Source organism: Oryctolagus cuniculus, chromosome 4, assembly GCF_051225735.1.
Source record: "Oryctolagus cuniculus isolate XC-2025 breed Fujian yellow rabbit chromosome 4, ASM5122573v1, whole genome shotgun sequence".
In the NCBI taxonomy this organism is placed as follows: Eukaryota; Metazoa; Chordata; class Mammalia; order Lagomorpha; family Leporidae; genus Oryctolagus; species Oryctolagus cuniculus.
The window spans coordinates 125011401-125027743 of NC_142870.1; the positions used below are offsets into that span (position 1 = coordinate 125011401).

Genomic DNA, 16343 nt, shown 5'->3' on the forward strand with positions numbered 1-16343 from the left:
TAATATTTAAGTTCAAAGTAAAGCAAATTACTAGACAAGAGCCACAATTCAGCTCATTGTTTTAGATCACAAGGTGACTCATTGAGAACAGTCACGATGATGTGTGTATAACAAGTTAGAAGTTGATTGTCGTTTTCCTGTTACTCTAGACTTCAACAAGCCGTCCTCTCCTTTCCAAAGTACCCCAATCCTGGGGTTGAATGAAGGACCAGGATAGCAGTTCTCCTCCTCTTTGTACTGTGATTCAGGCACTCCTCTACCGATTCTAAAGGCTGTGGGGCAGGCTCTGGGGAAGTGTGGGAAGACTGAAGGGTGATAGATGCCTGCCCTGAAAGTCCTCGAATACCAATGACCCTCCAGACAACATAATCCATTCGAGCTTTGCAGAACCTTGATGCTAACCTCCCGTTTCAATAACAGAAAACCGATTCACTTTGCCGGGCCTGGAATAATCATTCCTTAAAAGTTGACAAAAAAAGTGCCTAACAGGCTTGTCCTCCTGAGTCAGTCATCACAGTTTCTGTTTCCTCAAGCCTGCAAGAATCTTTGCCTGTTTTGAGTAATTGAGGTTCATAAAATTTCTAGATTTTCTTGAAGGGTGAACTCTTTCTCCTCCTTTCAGATTTCTACACTCAAATATATTAATGCAGCCAGCGCCGTGGCTCACTTGGCTAATCCTCCCCTGCGGTGCAGGCACCCCGGGTTCTAGTCCCAGTTGGGGTGCCGAGTACTAGTCCCAGTTGCCCCTCTTCCAGTCCAGCTCTCTGCTGTGGCCCGGGGAAGGCAGTGGAGGATGGCCCAAGTGCATGGGTCCCTGCACCCGCATGGGAGACCGAGAGGAAGCACCCAGTTCCTGGCTTCGGATTGGTGCAGCGCCAGCCGTAGCGGTCATTAGGGGAGTGAACCAACAGAAAAAAGAAGACCTTTATCTCTATCTCTTTCTCACTGTCTATAACTCTACCTGTCAAATAAAAATTAAAAAAATATATACTAATGCACTTCTGATCTATCAGATGGATGACATAATATCTCTTTCGGTCCCCACTATGTGACTTGAGTATAAACTTCTAGAACAGATACTCATAAGCACAAAAACCTACTCGAGTCAAAGTTTTTCTCTAACTTGTGGCTATAGTTTTCGAACTTGTGCCTATCACATCCTCTGTTTCCAAAGTACTTTGAAATGTTTGGATTAAATAGCTTATCCTTCAATAGTAAGCAATATTGTAATTCATACCAAAGTGTATCATACAACATGAGTATTCAAACACCATGCTAAGACTAAACCACCAGAGCACAATCGTCAACACGACCCCAGAGTATCAGGCAACTGCTACAGGGACAATTTGAAAGGGTATGTTGGACATGTCACCATTGCAGCCTTGAAGGCCATATGCCCTTCAACTTTAATCAGCCACGACAGCGGACACCGTGGTGTTGTTAAGCTCACTGCTCACAGAAGCTGAAGTCAGTTGTATACTCTTATCTATGGCGGGGACCCTTCCACCAACAATTTCATCAGTGTTTCTCTTTGGCCTCAGCAAAATAATGAAGCACTTGGGAGCAAATAGACAGCCCAACAAGCCGTAGCTGGATGCCAAGATCGCAAATATTTCCACAGCCACTTTGAACTTCCTTTGGTGCTCAAGTAAGCAGGGACAAAAGAGATCCAGACAATGAAAAACACAAGCATCCCAAAGGTGATGCATTTTCCTTCATAGTAATTATCTGGCAACTGGCGAGCCACAAAGGTCGTAAGGAAGCAGAGCAAGGCCAGGAAGACATCAACCCCAAACATTGAGCACAAGAATTCTACAGAGCCCTCATTGCATTCAAATATGATCTTTATATTTTGAGATTCCATGTTCTTGTATACCCTTGGGGGTTCCAGCACCAAGTAAGCAGTGCATATGCCAACCTCAACTAGAACAGAGATTAGTATGATGATTTTCCGATAAAGGGGACGTATGGATATAAGTCGGGTTTTGGACTTGGAAATTTTGTAGGCTAAAAATAGTGAAATGGTCTTCCCGAGAATACAGGCTAGGCAAAGAGAAAAGCCCAGTGCCAGAGTGACCTGACAGGCCATGCAGGACCAGTTGTATGGCTTGCCAATAAAAAGCAGGGATGACAGCACTGTGATGGTCAGAGAAACCTGAATAAGAAAGCTCAGCTCGCGGCCATTGGCATTCACCAGGGGAGTATGTCTGTAGATCACATATACAACCGTGACGGCCAGGACTACAAGGGCCCCAAAGATGGACAGAATGACCAGCGTGAAGCCCAGGGCCTCATCATAAGCAAGGAATTCCACCTCTTTGAGCACACACTCACTCTTCTCTGCATTGGACCAGTAGTCTTCACCACACTGTTCACATTCCCTTTGGCCTGTTAAACAGAGAACAGAGAACTCACTGTGAGTACATCAATTGTTCCCTTCAGCTGCAAATAGCCCAGAGCACTCAGGGGCCTAGAGAGCAAGGACTCATATTCCTACAGAGGATATATCAGGTCTCTAAAGAGAGAGTGATAAAAAGGACTTAGAGAGTGCAGGTAATGTCACACGTGGAGAATTGTTTTCAAGTTCAGAAATTCAGTCTTTATTGTCAGTTTCATTGTTTCTTGCAGCAGCCTTTTCAAGGAACTTGCATCTTTTAGTCCAACTATGTACTTGAAAAGGAAAGTGTGTACCTGCATAAACCCAAAGCAATCCATGACAGAGGGGGAAAACACAAGGCAATTAGAGCTACTGGTGTGAAACAATCAAGAGGGTTCTGACCCGGATGAGGCTGATTCAAACACCTGTGTTTTCAGCCTTGCTTACAGGCTCAGCCCCATGGAAAAGCATTCTGGCTTAACCTTCCCAGTGTCTCTGCTCCTCACCCTCTGACGCAGATGTGAGGGACAGGCAGAGAAGGACCGAGGATCAGAAGGAAAACAAAAGCAGCCAGCACGTCTCCAGGGACCAGCAGAGGTTTGAGGCAGTTAGCTGTTCTGCAGGGGCTCCAAGGCAGAACACTGGTATAGAAAAACAAGTCATCTAAGGGCTGCTCTTGGGACATTAGGATAGGGTTCCTTTAATGTTCTGTGAAAGACAAAGGTTGTTCTGTCTTTGATGTACATTGTAATACTTTATCCATTTTATTATTTTTTTTGGTTCTAGTACTATTGGTTGAACTCTGTAATTAACACACAATTATTCTTAGGTGTTTAAATTTTAACTGAAAAGTGATCCCTGTTAAATATAAGAGTGGGAATACGAGAGGGAGGAGATGTACAATTTGGGACATGCTCAAGCTGACTTGCCCCAAATGGTGGAGTTAGAAACATGCCAGTGGATTCCAATACAATCCCATCAAGGTGGCATGTACCAATGCCATCTCACTAGAACAAGTGATCAAATACAGTTCACAATTGATCACACTGATAGGTCAAAGAGTCAAAGGGATCACACAAACAAGACTAGTGTCTGCTAATACTAACTGATAGAATCAAAAAAGGCAAAAAAAAAAAAAACTAAATGAAAGATGTCTGCGAGTGAGATCCCAATGGAAAGAACAGGGCCATCAAAGAAGGAGGAACCTTTCTCTGAAGGGAGGAGAGAACTTCCACTTTGACTATGACCTTGTCTAAACAAGATAAGAGTCGGAGAACTCAGAGGGCTTCCATAGCCTTGGAAACTCATGACTGGAGCATAGGGAGATTACTGATGCCATAGACAGGAGTGTCAATTGGTAAAGTCAACAACAGGAGTCACTGTGCACTTACTCCTCATGTAGGAGAAAAGATCAACCATCTCTACCTGCCGTCCGTGACACATGTCCATCAGCACATGGAATGCACTCAAAGCAGCAAGTCGGTTCCCCGTGACGAATCTCCTTCCGGGTCCCAGGAGGACATAGATCAGTACACACTGAATGGGGAATCTAGCAAAGACAAATTCAACAAATGTAAGCAAGCACTACGTGTCTGCCACTCCCAAGGCTGAGAAAGTTCCCCTTCAGATCTCCATGGAAACTTGGTGCATATCTGAGAGGCACAGGACATCTGGGTAAAACAAGAGACAAAGAGAATATACAGTCTAGAGAGGAATTTTTCTAAAGGACCATCTTGTGGTTGATTCTAGAAATGTAAAACCAGCTCTTTCTCTTTTTAAAAATTTGTGTATTTATTTGCAATGCAGTTACAGAGAGAAAGAAACACTCTTCTATTTACTGGTTCACTGACCCCAAGGCTTGCAATGACCATGGCTGCACCAAGCTGAAACCAGGAACCGAAAAGCAATCCAGGCCTTCCACATGGGTGGCAGGGACCCAGATACTTGTGCCATCTTCTGCTGCCTTCCCAGGCGAATTAGCAGGGAGCTGGATCAGAAGCCGAGCAGCCAGGGCTTCAACAAGCAATTCCATATGCTTCTGTTGCAGCCAGCGGCTTAACCTGCTTCAGCACAACACAAGCCCCAAAACTACCTCTTTCAAACCTTGCAGATCCAAACCAGGCTATGTGCCTGTGGGACTCTGCAGCTGGGACGATTTGACAAGTCTGTTCCTGCTTCTGGGGAACCTGTAACCTAGGTTAAACCACTGCTGCAGCATCGGCATCCCCAGTGGGTGTTAGTTCGAGTCCCAGCTGCTCCACTTCTAATCCAGCTCCCTCTTAATGTACCTGGAAAAGCAGCGGAAGATGGCCCAAGTACTTGGTCCCTTGCACCCACATGGCAGACCCAGGTGAACTTCTAGTCTCCTGAATTTCGATATGCCCAGCCCTGACTGTTGCAGCCATTTGGGGAATGAACCAGCAGATGGACGACCTCTCTCTGTGTGCATCTCTCCCTTTCTCTCTGTAGCACTACCTCAGCAGCAAACACAGAACTGCCTTCCCTTATAGTCTAAGTGAATGTGCACCTTCAACCCAGATTAAATGTCTGCTTTGTGAATCTGTTTACATCTTAATCTACTGGAAAAGTTCCGCACTTAAAGGGGAGATAAAGTGTATTTCCAGTAATAAAAACTCCAAGGGGAAGGGAATATTCATATTTATATTGATTTTTGAAAATGAGCATTTTCAGGTCGAGTTTAAAGGGTAAATCTAAATTAAATAGTATACATAATATTAGCAATCTCTGAGCTAGGTTACATATATAGCATTTCAGAAGTATGTATACATATGGTTAGGCCTGAGACATTTTATATATGGTTATAAAAACATATTTTAAATACATTTTGAGGAATAGCTATTACAGGAAGAGGTGACAGTCAACTGTTCTCACATTCTGAAAGGTAATGATATCATCACCACAGAATGAATCAAATGTCCTCTCTCCACCCAGTCTTCTGGAAGGAGTTCTCCATATACTTTTCTCTCAAAATCACTGTGAACAATGGGCTGATGCCTTTCTGTTTCATTTCTCAGTATCCCTGTGCTTTTCAACCTCTCTGCTCTAGCTTCTGACCCACCACCTAAGACTCTTCTTGCCCTATCTAACGGCATTTTGTCTAGCTCCATCCTCCTTCATCTCACTTCAGTATCTGGTGCCCTTGATCAATGCCTCGCTGAAATGTAAGCTTTGGGGCTGGTGCTGTGGTATAAAAGATAAAGTCGCTGCCTGTAGTGCCGGCATCCCATATGGTGCTGGTTCAAGTCCTGGCTGCTCCACTTGTGATCCAGCTCTCTGCTTATGGCCTGGGAAAACAACAGAAGATGGTCCGAGTCCTTGGGCTCCTGCACCCACATGGGAGACCCGGAAGAAACTCCTGGCTCCATGCTTCGGATTAGCCTAACTCTGGGAGTGAACCAGCAAATGGACGATCTTCCTCTCGCTGTCTCTTTCTCTCTCTCTCTCTTACCTCTCCCTCTCTCTCTCTGCCTCTGCCAGCCCTCTAACTCTGACTCCCCTCTCAGAACCTTGTCTCCTAACTGGCCTCTTGCCTCTATTTCCCTGCATGTGCTCCAGTAGGCAATGACTTCTTTTCCAGAGTGTTACAGGGTTCTTGGGTCTACTTAGTGAGCCACCAGGGCACCGCTCTCATAGCATTTGAATCTTATTGAGGCCTTAATCCCGATGGGGGAGAAATTTTATCAGATGACCATTGCACCCATTGTTTTAATTTTGCCTGGGGGTTTCTAGGCATGAATCTAGGCCCAACAACTTCAGATGCTATTGAATATATATGGTTTATCCAGATGATGAAGTCTTGGACTTGAGACATCTCCCAACCTGATTCCTCATGCATGAGGCTGGTTTGACTGACAGCCCAATGATTAGACACTTCCAGTGTTGGCTTTTGGTTTGAGGTGCAAGATTATGGTCTCTGTGTTGGCCCTCAGTTTTTTCCCTTCCAGCTTGCCCCTTCGTGGGCTCTTACGAGAGCTTCCTTATAGGTCATTGCCCTTTATTCTATCACCTATCAGATCCTCTGGATGGGTGTGCATCTGCTCTGATGGATGCCCTCTCCCATTAAACCTGACATAATGGTGAACAATCTCCAGTGGAAAACTAGACTCAGATTCAATCAGAAACTAAAAAGATGCCTTTGTAAATAACAATCTCTTGCATGAGAACGTGGTTCAACTGTAACTGAACATTGGGATTAAAGAAATTTCTCTCTCTTGAATCTAGGAAGATCACTGCCTTCAAAAAAGGATTGCTTTGAGGCCGGCGCCGCGGCTCACTAGGCTAATCCTCCGCCTTGCGGCGCCGGCACACCGGGTTCTAGTCCCGGTCGGGGCGCCGGATTCTGTCCCGGTTGCCCCTCTTCCAGGCCAGCCCTCTGCTGTGGCCAGGGAGTGCAGTGGAGGATGGCCCAAGTGCTTGGGCCCTGCACCCCATGGGAGACCAGGAAAAGCACCTGGCTCCTGGCTCCTGCCATCGCCGGCCGCAGCGCGCCGGCCGCGGCGGCCATTGGAGGGTGAACCAACGGCAAAGGAAGACCTTTCTCTCTGTCTCTCTCTCTCACTGTCCACTCTGCCTGTCAAAAAAAAAAAAAAAAAAAAAAAGGATTGCTTTGTAACTTGCCAAATTTGTTTTGAAACTTCATTTAACAGGTTTCTAAATAGCCATGGGTGATCAGTGCTTTTTATAGCCCCCCTAAGGTGGATTTTGCAATCTCTGGTTTAATATCATTAATTTATAGCTAGAGTTTTATAAAAAGGAGAATTCCACATAATTTAACTTTGACCTTAGTTCACATAGAGATACAATATAATATCACCATTTTCAGTCATCTAGGTATAACTGCTAAGTACAAATTGGGTAAAGCAAATGAGATAAATGTATCTACATGTAAACTTTGGTACTCTTAACACCTTATAGTCTATGGAAAACCTATTTGGGTTTCCTAACGTGTTTTCATAAATTGTTCATATGAAAATAGTTCAACATCACTTGAAATTAACTAACATTGAAATTGATGAAATATCTTATATAGAAAATGTTGCCTTTAGAAATTTTTACATAAAATTAGAATCCGATATCTGTTAAAGCAATGAGGTACATATGTTAGTAAATATTTTTTAAATAGTCTTAAAAATCTGTTTAAAAATTGCAGTGTCGCATTTTAATAGCTTTTGTTTAATCGGTAACTCTGTCAGTTTTCTAATCCACTGCAGGAATCTATTTCTCTTCCCTAGTTCTGACTCTGTTAAAATTGTTCCAAGTTATGGGATGCTTCCATGTGCTGATTCTTATATTTAAGATTTTATTTACAATTTTTGGGGTGACTGAGGAGACACAGATTTTTTGTTTATTGACGTAATCTATTGTGTTCTCTTAATGTCTCTGTTAGGTTCTAATTGTTTCAAAACAGCTGAGGGTTTTTTTTTATTAAGAATTATGGTTTGTTTGAATATATATTTATTCTAAAGCATATGAGTAATCACTTTGTTACAATGATCAAATCTTTATATTATCAGGTCGGCGCTGCAGCTCACTAAGCTAATCCTCCACCGTGTGGTGCTGGCACACTGGGTTCTAGTCCCGGTCGGGGCACTGGATTCTGTCCAGGTTACCCCTCTTCCAGGCCAGCTCTCTGCTGTGGCCAGGGAGTGCAGTGGAGGATGGCCCAAGTGCTTGGGCCCTGTACCCCATGGGAGACCAGGATAAGCACCTGGCTCCTGCCATCAGATCAGCATGGTGTGCCAGCCACAGACGCCGACCGCGGCGGCCATTGGAGGGTGAACCAATGGGAAAGGAAGACCTTTCTCTCTCTCTCTCTCTCTCACTGTCCACTCTGCCTGTCAAAAAAATAAAAAATTAAAATTAAAATAAATAAAAGATTTTAAAAAAATCTTTGTATTATCTACATTATGTCATAATGTTAACGGATCCTGTTTCTACCAGGTATTTTAAGCCTTCTTAGCATTTGTGAGAGGCATTCAAAAAATCGAACTTCAAATTCTTTGGACTTTGATATTTCCAGTTAGGCCCCAGGAAATATAAAAGGATAGGTCTCTCATCTTGTAGAGATCAGCTAATATCAAACATGATGGTTATCTTAATGAGAATGGTGCAGAGGCCTAAAGGGATGTACAATCTAATACTTTATCCATTTTAGTATTTTTTGTTGTTGTTGTTCTAGTACCATAGGTTGAACTCTGTAATTAACACACAATTATTCTTAGGTGTTTAAATTTTAACTGAAAAGTGATCCCTGTCAGGAATTTGGAAAACATTATGCTGAGTGAAATAAGCCAATCCCAAAGGGACAAATACCACTTGTTCTCCTTGATAGGAGACAACTAACTGAGCACCAAAAAGGAAACCTGTTAAAGTGAAATGAACACTATGAGAAACGGTGACTTGATCAGCCCTCACCCTGACTGTTGATGAGCAACTTAATATGTTATCCCTCTTAGTATTTTTTTGTTTGTTCTACTTAATACTTTTGGTTGAATAATGTAATCAATACACAATTCTTCTTAAGTGCTGAAACTTAACTGAAAAGTGATTGCTGTTAAATATAAGCATGAGAATAAGAGAGGGAAGAGATGTGCAATTAGGGACATGCTCAAGCTGACTTACCTCAAACGGTAGAATTAGAAATATACCAGGGGATTCCAATTCAATCCCATCAAGGTGGCATGTATCAATGCCATCTCACTAGTCCCAGTGATCAATTTCTATTCACAACTGATCCTAATGATAGGACTAAGAACCAAAGGGAGCACATAAACAAGACTAGTGTCTGCTAATACTAACTGATAGAATAAAAAAGGGAGAGAATGATCCAACATGGGAAGTGAGATACACAGCAGACCCATAGAATGGCAGATGTCCTAAACAGCACTCTGGCCTCAGAATCAGCCCTTAAGGCATGCAGATCCAGCTGAAATGCCCATGAGAGTATTTCAGGCATGGAAAGCCAAGACACTCTGGGGGGGAAAAAAAAAAAAAACCTAAATGAAAGATCTCCGTGAGTGAGATCCCAGTGGAAAGAACGGATCATCAAAGAAGGAGGTACCTTTCTCTGAAGGGAGGAGAGAACTTCCACTTTGACCATGGCCTTGTCTAAATATGATCAGAGTCGGTGAACTCAGGGGGCTTCCATAGCCTTGGCAGCTCATGACAAGAGCCTAGGGTGATTACTGAGGCCATAAACAAGAGTGTCAATTTGTTAAGTCAACAACAGGAGTCACTGTGCACTTACTCCTCATGTAGGATCTTTGTCCTTAGTGTGCTGTACATTGAGATTTAATGCTATCACTAGTACTCAAACCGTATTTTTCACTTTGTGTTTCTGTGTGGGAGCAAACTGTTGAAATCTTTACTTAATGTATGCTAAACTGATCTTCTGTATATAAAGAGAATCGAAAATGAATCTTGATGTGAATGGAAGGGGAGAGGGAGTGGGAAAGGGGAGGGTTGCGGGTGGGAGGGACGTTATGGGGGGGAAGCCATTGTAATCCATAAGCTGTACTTTGGAAATTTATATTCATTAAATAAAAGTTTAAAAAAAATCATAGAGGTGATTTCAAAAATATGTGCAGTAAACAAGTGCCTATTCTTATTTGTTAATGAGTTTATAACTTTAAACTTGGATATTTAGAGTCTTTTGTTACCCACAATGTTGTGTTCTTCAACAATTAAAAATCAGATGTACTGCTCATGAAGTTAAAACATTGTGGTTCTGTGGTAAAATGTTCCCATTTAGGTTCAAAAGGACTTCTTTTTCCCCTGATTTTATGTATTCAATATTTTGGGACAGTTCTGTAAGAAGATAAAGGCAATAATGTACTACAGGTTCCAACCTAGAAAAAGTAAGATTAATTCAGATTACTAAGAGCAGAAATTCTAATCAACTGATGGTAATTTAAAAAAAAAGATTTTAAAAAACTACTACTGAAAGTTCTATAGTTCTATCTTATAGGTTATATTATATGTGAGTACATATTGTATGTAAATATGGGAAAATTTATTAATAGCTCTGCTTTAATTGGTTTATAGATAAAATATTCCTAATAAATTAAAATTGCTTAGTTAATCAAATACAACTTTTTTGGTTTTTGGGACCTAAATTTCTTTGCCAAATATTTTATTTTTAAAAATATTTATTTATTTGAAAGGCAGAGTTAGAGAGAGAGAGAGAGAGAGAGAGAGAAAGAGGCCTTCCATCTGCGGGTTCACTCCCCAGATAGCAGGAACAGTCGGAACTGAGCTGATCCTTAGCCAACAGACAGGAGCTTCGTCTGGTTCTCCCACGTGGGCACAGGGGACCAAGGACTTGGGCCATCTTCCTCTGCTTTCCCAGGCCATAGCAGAGAGCTGGATTGGAAGAGGAGCAGCCAGGACCTGAACCAGCTCCCATGTGGGATGCCAGTGCTTCAGGCCAGGGCTTTAACGTGCTGCACCACAGCACTGGTCCCACCAGGTGTTTTAAATTTGTTGACGTGTTTGTACTTGGGTTTGCTATTCAAACAAGTTACACTTGCATTACATATTTAAGTGATGTTTCCAAATACATGTACCCTTGAAATTTATAGAAGGCATTGGACATTTTGGTAAATGTCTTTCAACGTTGTCAGTGAACAGTTAAAATTCTTTGTTAAGTTTTCATTTGATATTGTTATTCTCAATAAGCAATTTGGGGAAGACTGAAGTATTCCCTCATTTCTCTTTTCTCTTCAAGATGGGAAATTATTTCTATTCTGAAAGACTCTCCAGGATGTACAGTTGGATCTTTAGACCTTTTAAAAGGGATGCCTAACATTTTTCTGTAATAGTAGCATAGCCCAAATGAGAGCTTAAATTATTATTTCACAGCTAGATTTACTTTGCCATGGGCACAGTAACAGGCAAAACCTCCCTTTCAGACCAAAGGAAGGGAGAGAAAGTTTTATGAATGACTTCAAATTTTATATTTAAAATGGTCATCATGTTTAATGTTAAAGTGAGAACATAACTTTCCTCATGAGCTTTGTCTACCCTATCTCACAGAAAAACCACTATCAGAACATGCCTGTGACTATAGACTTCTACTTTAAGCCACCAAAGTTTAGAAATAGGACTTGAGAATCCATTTGCTTGCATCCTCTTAGAGGTTTCCTCTGGTCTGCTTGGAAAAAAAAAAAAAAAAACAGGAGGAAGAGGAAGCTAGGCAGCAGAAGCTACCAGGCCAAATAGTGGCTGCTCTATACAGTGATCTGCCATCAAGGAGACATAACAGTCCACTGCATTAGCTTTCTTTCTTTTTTTTTTTTTTTTTGAGGTTGATTTATTAACTTGAAAGTCAGAGTTACACAGAGAGGGAAGGAGAGGCAGAGAGAGAGAGAGAGAAGGAGAGACAGCCTCCTATCTGCTGATTCACTCCCCAGTTGGCTGCCACAGCTGGAGTTGTGCCAATCCAAAGCCAGCAGCCAAGATCATCTTCCAGGTCTCCCATGCAGGTGCAGGGGCACAAGAACTTTGGCCATCTCTACTGCTTTCCCAGACCATAGCAGAAAACTGGTCAGAAGTGGAGCAACTGAGGGCAGTGGCTCTAAGCATTATGTCACAGCGCCAGACCTTGCATTGGTTTTCGATGTGGAAAGCCAGGGCTTCAGCAGAAGTCAGCTTAGGAAGAGACCTAGCAGTTATGCCAGCCAAGAGTTGAGTCATTGGAAACAGAACTGCCCAGGAGTTGAAGCACTCCCAGGTTAGAGCCACAGACCTTGTTGACTCTAAGTTCAAAAGCCCTTCTTTCAGCCCAACTTCTGATGCAACCACTGCTGTTGAGGGCATGGCCAAGAAGAGTCAGCAACATTGCAGGGAGAACTGAAAATTAACTAAAACCATTTTCCTTTTGGATATGCTACCTACCTTTTCTTCCAGCCAGCTCTCCTCCCAGGCAAGCAAGGTAATGGAAGTCAACACAGTACATTGCCTAAGGAGGTTCATTCACTCTTCCATTATAAGGTACCCCATGTGAAGAGATACATGTGTCTGAGCCTCATAACTGGCAAGGCCTTAAAGCCAACCTGATTATTAGAAAGCCATTTCTGTCAGTTTCCACTTGACTCTCAATGGGAAAACTTGCTGGTGGTTTAGACAGCACCTTTCTTAGATCCTCTAATAATGACTCTGTCCTTTGCTTTAGACCCTGGGAGTTTAAGCTGCTTTTTAGATTTGTTTCCCCAACACTTGAAACAGTGAAATTCTAGATAGCCCTGCACCTGAAAACTCAGATGGAAACACTTTCTGCAAGCTAGCCCTGCCATCACTCTGGATAAGCCAGCTCCTCCTGAGAAGACACCTCCTGCTGGAACCCTGTCCTGACTCCCATTCCCAACAATGCTCCTTTTCAGCATGAAGCAGCCAGGCGATCATCACCCAATCCCCCTAACAGAAGTTAGGGACCATTCTTCTGGAGGGGGGCAATGTGAGGAGTCAAATGGTTAATAGACAGTCTGGAAATTGAGGATAGAAGATGTTCCATCAAAACTTTTCCTTAGCAAGATCAGTAGTGCCTGCCTGCCCACTCCTTGGGAGCTTCCAATCTTATCATGAGAATTCAAGGGAGTGGTGACTCCACCCTCTGAGCTCCCGATTTACTGTAAAACAAATTAGGTATCCCACTCTTGTGATGGCTCTTTTGTTTACCCAGGAGCAATCCATCAGGATAAAGTGTTGCAAATCATGTCTTTTGATGGAATTTGTCCCTGACATGTAACTGAATGTTAATCTGATTGTCAAGTTATTGTTGTTGTTGTTGTTGTTGTTTTCAAAATTGTGCTTAAAAACCCCAGTACATCAGGCCCCTTCTGGTTTTTCCTCTCTCAGGAGCCCTCCTCTATGCCACTCTGGCTGGAGGTCTCTGACTCTAGTAAGTCTTGATTTTAAATCTAAAAAAAAAAAAAGTAAATATATAAATCTGAAATGTAAGCTTCCTTGGCCTCCACTGGCTCCTTTTCCATTAGTTCTATTTCTTTTACCTTCCTCATTATTGTAGGCATCTTCCTGGGCTTTTGCCTCAATCCTCTGCTATTATCTCTTGAGGTAAAGACAGGTTATTCATTCTCTCATCTTCAACCTGCATCTCTGAAAAATAATTCCCAAATCTCTTGATCTCTAACACCAGCCTTTTCTACTTGACCTGTATCAAAGTCCATATTCTAAACTTCCAACAGTCCCTACTTTGAGATTCTGCCAACATTTCAAATTCAACATGTCTGAAACCACTCCCTGAGCACTGCTCCCCCTTCCAAGTCCCCCATTTCAGTTATCAACACTACTGTTCTCATCTCCAGTCTTATATTCTGTAACCTGCCTGTAGGTATTCTCTCCATCACTCAGGCCCATCTTCTCACCAACCACCAGACTCATGACTTAATTCACTGCTATACTGTCCTCTAAGTGATGCAGGATGCATCCAGACAATGTGGCAGCAAATCCATTGTATCTAGCTCTAAGTTATCTACAGTCAAAATGCTTCTCACCAACTTCCTCTTATCTATCTTATCCCAGCTACCATTATCATTTTTGAATAATCTTTTAGTATTGTAAAAGTTGCTCTGATTCTACTCTGGACCTCTGCCCCCACAGACTTGGTCTATTTGCAACATGGCACAGAATGAATATTTAAACTCAAAGAAAGTCCTCACTTTCCTGTGTATTTCTCTCACTGTATAAATGCTAAAAGCCTTACCATGTCACCTGTTTTATTTGAGCTGATATTCCAAATTCTACTCTGAATAGACAGCAAAGACCCTCAGCAGTAACAGTAAAATTTTTAACAAAGCTAGCCAATTTCAGTCTCTCATCTGCTTGCATACTCTCCCTCTTGCTCTTTCTCCAGTGACATTGATTGATCTCTTTACTTTTCCCCAAAAATGCCAAGCATGCCTGTGTCCCAGAGTGTAGAAGCTGCTGTTCCCTCTGCCTAGAATGTTCTTCTCCTAGATTATGCTTGTGTCGGCTTTCTTTTGAGTATTCGTTCAAAAGCCACCTCAGTGAGGCCTTCCCTGACCACACTGTGTGAAATAGACTACTACACTGCCCCCAAGAACTCCCTATCTCAGTGCCCACTGTTCTTTCTCCCTAACACTAGATCAGCTTTTGGGATACTGTGTAATTTATGAATTTTTCTCATTTGTTCCCTATACCTCCCTCTGAAATGTTAGCTCTGTTAGACAGGAATTTGCCCTGTTTGTACACTGATGTATATCCCCAGTTCCCATGCATATATGATGTTGTGCTCAATACATATTTACGCTGTAATTAAGTAATCGAATTGTAAGCACTTTGAGGGCAGCTGTATTTTGGCAGTGCTTAACCCAGAGTTGGATTCATAATAGATGCTAAATAAATTTGTATGGAATCACATGTGAAGCAAATTTGTGATATAAATATAGCTGCAATTTTAATACAGAGATAAGAAAAATAAATTTCTAATGTGTGGGTGTTTGCTACAACAGTTACGTCATTGCTTGGTTTGAGTACTTGCCACTTCAGATCCAGCTTGCTAATGCACACCCTGGTAGGTGGCAATTGATGGCTCCATTACTCCAGTCCCTGCCACTCACATGAGAGATCCAGATTGGGTTCCAAGTCCTGGCGTTGGCCTGGTACAGTCCAGCTGTTGTGGGCATTTGGAGAATGAGACAGCAAATGGAATTTCACTCTGTCTCTTCTTCCCTTTGCTTTCAAATAAAATAAAAGTAAATAAATAATTTGTCAAATGTTTTATATCTACCATGTAGACATATGAAATACTCCTAAAAAAATCATCTCTTCCTGTATTTGTCCCTGAGTTTTCCACATCTAGGAAATCTTCACTAGTCTGGTCTTTAGATCAAACAATTACAGTAAGACTTTCTATCATACTTTCTTAAAATCAGATTTTATATTTGGACAGTTTATTGACTTTTTTCTTGTAAAGAATCACATATATCTATTGCATATTATTTTTATACTTTTTTAAAGATTTTATTTATTATTTTGATACTTTTTTAAAATATATATATATTTATTTGAGAGGTAGAGTTACAGACAGTGAAAGGTGGAGAGATAGAGAGAAAGGTCTTCTGTCCATTGGCTCACTCCCCAAATGGCTGCAACAGCAAGAGGTGCACCTATCTGAAGCCAGGAGATAGGTGCTTCTTTCCAGACTCCCATGTGAGTACAGGGGACTAAGAACTTGGGCCTTCTTCCAACCCAGGCCACAGCAGAGAGCTGGGTTGGAAGAGGAGCTGCCGAGACTTGAACCGTCACCCATATATGATGCCAGCACCACAGGCAAAGGATTAACTTACTGCGCCATGGTGCTGGGCCCAACAACACCTATCTTGAACTGTGCAATAATACCTGGAGGTGTCAATTTCACAGTAGAAGAGCTAAGCCAAGGCCTGGACCAGGATTAACCTGAATGTAAGGAGTGTAGTTAGAAGGCTATGTGCAGAACTATATGAGCATGGTTACAACCCTTCTGGGGGTTTTCTTTGAACAAGCCCTAATTACTGATTAAGTTCCATGTACCTGTAAGAATCAACATAGAAGGTTGCTACATGTTATTTTACCTGTTATTTTTACTTTTCAGAACAATAAACTGTCACAGTGTAATTTATTTTCAGGTGTAATGCAGTAATTTTTTAAAATTTGGACTTACCGAGTATTTTAGTTTTAGAGCTTTGTGGGAACAGTTAGAAATACACTACAAATATTATTATTTATTTTGTATTCTTCTTATATCAAAAGTTTCTTATAGAGATATGAAACAGAAATAATGAAAATCAGACCACTGTAGGACACCAGAGCACATATGGGTTATTTATAAAATGAAGGAGAGCCATCACCATGAATATTTCATTTCTCTTTAGTTGATCATGTTCTCTCTTACACCTGACACAAAATCCTGGCATAAGTAAACTTTTGA

At 41.8% G+C, this 16343-nt stretch overlaps 1 pseudogene; it reads right to left on the reverse strand.

The window, feature by feature from the left end:
• Positions 1-1406: 1406 nt before the first annotated feature.
• Positions 1407-16343, reverse strand: part of LOC127482812 (vomeronasal type-2 receptor 1-like) — a 34600-nt pseudogene continuing 19663 nt past the window's right edge.